This window comes from Rhea americana, unplaced genomic scaffold (assembly GCF_003343005.1).
Source record: "Rhea americana isolate MKP2758 unplaced genomic scaffold, rheAme1 scaffold_266, whole genome shotgun sequence".
In the NCBI taxonomy this organism is placed as follows: Eukaryota; Metazoa; Chordata; class Aves; order Rheiformes; family Rheidae; genus Rhea; species Rhea americana.
Genome location: NW_028186386.1, coordinates 360,483 through 364,896, shown reverse-complemented (window position 1 = coordinate 364,896; position 4,414 = coordinate 360,483).

Sequence of the window (4,414 nt, the reverse complement as noted above, 5' to 3'; positions counted from 1 at the left end):
GAGTTTTTCCAACAAATAGCAGACACCTGAGATTCACTAATTTCCCTTCCCCATCTTACTCTGAGCAAACGTCATATTTTCGAAAGGAAGCATTCTTAAATAGCACTACTTCTGTTTTAGGTCAGGTATCGGCAAAGAGAGAGAAAGTTTATGACAAATAGGACAGATTTAATAAGGATTTACACTCCACGTTGTACGGGGAGCCTGAAGAGCTGCTCAGAGGGTCGCTGAAGGGCTGGATGCACAGGCAGCATTGACTCATTGTATCCCAAGAGTCCCTTAAATCAATCAGAAATCTTTATCTCAGCTGTGCTAACCTTGAGTAGATACCAGCTGGGAAGCAGCTAGATACTGTTGACAAAATGGAATTGACRTGTCTGACCTTAACCAACTTCAGTCAATGTGTAGAGAGCTAGGAACTGCGATCAAATACTCTGCTAGTCACCAGACTTCTCACGAGATCTCCCATAGATGTGCTCACTACAATACCTACAGCATAACAGAAAATAGTGTTGTTCTTACATTTTATTTTTATGTTCTACAGTAATAAGTACTTTTTGAGAAGAAAATAATTACTTCATAATTAATTATTGTTGAAAGAATTTTTTCATGACTACTCCTTCTGCATCTTCAGTAGCTTGATATGTGATAAACTTTTTGAATGGAACCATTTAATTACAAATGTCATTCTTTGTCATGTTAATGTCATCTCATTAAGTTATAATTCTACCTTTTATCAAATGCTAATATTTGTTATGTTTACAAATAAATACAAAATAGATCATTCTGTATTTTCTGGACATTCTATATATACAGTACTAAAAGGATGAAGAAAAGCAGAAGAAAATATTTTGTGAGTAGGTGCTCATCAGAGAAAAACAGCAGGATAGAAAGCTCAATAATATTTTCCATCTCATCTAAAGTGCTTTTAAAAATTGAGAGCACTTATCATAACCACATGACACATGGGATAACACAGTATGGCAGCCAAATAGCCAAGACAAATAGGAAGATAAAAAAAGAATAATGACAGTTATAGCAACAATCTGTGAAATGCATACTGTACATAACTAACTTAGCTTCAGTGGAGAAAATGCAAAAGCAATAGATGAAAGAAGCAAAATTACCACCCAGAAAAAGTCAGTGAAATAAAATGTAAAGAAGATAAGATTTGGAATGTTCCTGGAATTAATAGACTAAGCTCTTGGTAAAAAGACTTTTACTAGATATGAGTATATATATATATWTTTATATTAACTTGAAAGACGGCACTGAGCTTTACAGACGAATGCAGGGGTATTAATTTAAATGTAAGTATGTGAACTAGCAAGTAACAATACTGTTTTTGTAATAGTAAGCTATGTCTTGGAACAGCAGCTACAAAACATTAAACAGCCAGCATCATAGCAATCAGGCTTCAAATAGGCAAATGGCTTAGAATCTGGGGAGAGGTACAGATTTTGATTCTGTAGAACAATTCAAAATAAGTTTTTAGTTCTTCATCAAAAAGAAAATAATGAAAACAAAATTTTTATTTATTTATTTATTTATTTATTTATTTAAGAAAGAAGAATACTGGTGGAAATGGATATTTTCAGTCCAAAACTTAAATTGCTCAATTTTGGTGAATAAATAACAACACATAGTCTGTCAAACAGAAAATTCCCTTCAGCTGTGTGAAGGGCAAGAGTTCAACCCAACTATCCCCAATCCAACTATAAAAAAACAAAATAAGAAGAAATATGAGCTTTCCCATTCCTAACACATACACACACAAATATGGAGCATACACATATATAAAACTTCAGCAATGAAATTATACACTTGTATCTTAATGAAATTGTACATTTTACTAAAATATCTAGCAAAGCATGACAGAATGCCTCAAGATGTTGAAGTCATCTGTATGAAGATGCAGACAGATAGGCTGGAGAATTGGGCAGAGAGGAACCTTGTGAGGTTCAACAAAGGCAATTGCACAGTCCTGTGCCCGGGGAAAAATAACCCTACACACCAGTACAAGCTGGGGGCTGACCTTCTGGAGAGCAGCTCTGCAGAGAAGGACCTGGGAGTGCTGGTGGATGACAAATTCACCACGAGCCAGCAATGCACCCTTGTGGCCAGGAAGGCCAGTGGTCTCCTGAGGTGCATTAGCAAGAGCATTGCCAGCAGGTGGAGGGGGGTGATGCTGCTGCTCTCCTCAGCCCTGTTGAGGCCTCATCTCGAGTACTGCGTCCAGTTGTGGGTCCCCTAGGACAAGAGAGACATGGAGCTACTGGAGAGAGTCCAGCGTAGGGCTACAAGGATGATCAGAGTGCTGGAGTATCTGCTCTCTGAGGAATGGTTATGAGAGCTGGGCCTATTAGCTTGTGGAAGAGAAAACTGAGGGAGGATCTTATCAATGTGTACAAGTACCTGAAGGGAGAGTGTCAAGGGGATGGGGACAAACTCTTGTCAGTTGCCCCATGTGACAGGGCAGTGGGCAGAAACTGAAGCACAAGAAGTTCTGCCTGAACGTGAGGGGGAATTTCTTTCCTGTGTGAGTGACTGAGCAGTGGAAGAGGTTTCCCAGAGAGGTTGTGGAGTCTCCTTCTCTGGAGATCTTCAAGGCCTGCCTGGATGCAACCCTGTCTACCATGGTGAAGGTGACCCTGCTGAGTGCAGAGGGGACTAGATGATGTCCAGAGGTCCCTTCCAACCTTACTGATTCTATGATTCCATGAAGGCAGAGGGAAAGGATCAAAGTGGAAGAATATTATTTATCCAGTCTAATCTCCCTATTTGTAGTGTTACTATTAGTGGTGGTCTCAAAAGAAACTAGTTAAGAATCTAAGAAGATTAGTTTAATGTTACAGAAGATTTTATCAACATATCTTCAAAAAGGTTCATCAAAGAAAAACAAGATAGAGCCAGTTGTATACAAATTCAAAAACTGATATCCCAAGAGATTTTAGGAAAAGGTAGGAAGGAGGAAAATACTGCAATTTTGTTGCAGAATCTCATGGTGTCTCAAAAAAGATGACTGGACAAGAACAGGGCATTCTTATTACACAAAGGCAACCAAAAGTTGTTCTGTTCACTATCCATTTTCCAGAAGGGAAGATGGAAAAAGAAGAAGGGAAGAGTAGAAAGAGGAAAAGGTAGCAACCATCTTAGATAACAGAAGCAACAGTGACATCGTCTCAAATCAAAATAATTTATTAACACATCCCAAGACGATACCCTGAAATGCAAGATAAACATCTTGGTTCTTAATTATAATCCTAGTCATGCTTCTTGAATTTATCATTTCAGTTTTATACATTTCTTTCACTAGTGTGGATATACACCATTTAAGAAAGCTACTACGTTACAGATAAACTTTTTCTAATAAAAGAACCTGATAAATGCTCAGAGACACAACAAGAATTCTGTTTTTACAGTTGAGTTTATGCTTAAAACCCTACAGAAGTGTCCAGCTCTTAATACACTGCACCACTATATTCACAGGACTGTAAGACATACCATCATAGCCACAATTTAACACAGCTCAAGGCAACAAGATTGGTTGGAGGCAACAAGACTCTACATACAAGAGACTTCTGGTGACTACCAACAACCAGGAAAGCTCTCTAGCATGTGTTCTAGTTAGATTCCCAGGGGCCAAACATCTGGTTTGGCAAGCCAGCACAAACTCACACACACACATACAAACATTCTTCAGTAGCAAGCAGTTTATTAGTAGATACTTACAAACAGACTGACCCGATGGTAATCTTGAGAAGGACCACCTCAATGCTTGTCCCAATCGTCTGCATGGTGAGAGAGAGAGTCGGCAGGCACAATCTTTTCGGATGTCCCTGAGGAGGCAACATGGTCCTCTGTTGTGTAGCAGCCTCTCCCTCCTTCGGAAAACTCCGGTATTTATGATTACTTGCAGTAGGCGGGAGTCCCGGCACCTGGGGCCAGCAAGTGCAGGGAGTCTAGCCCAATTCTGCCCCGGTTGCATAATCGGGCTAAGATACTGCACACGCGAGCAGACTTATTTCAGGGGCCACATTTGACTTTGGGGGTCACTGTTTCATTACTCTTCAGCTTCTGACCTTCATGTTGACTGCTTCTCATGGTGACCAGCCATTGTTCTTTCTCACAGATTTCCATGACCTTGTTAGTTACTTATTTGTATCCCACTTAACACAGCGGTATTGTTCTAGGCACTAAAAAGTTACAACACTAGACTATTCTCACCAAGTAGCAGGTGGTACAGATAAAAAAAGTTACAACACGGACCATTCCCGTCAAGTATCACATAGTACGGATACAGCATGCCATCAAGAAGTGAGGACCCTGCCTAAAATTCAATAATTGTATGAGTTTATGCCCTGAGTACATGTGAACAAGGAACGCATTTACAGTATGCATGAACAAGACACAA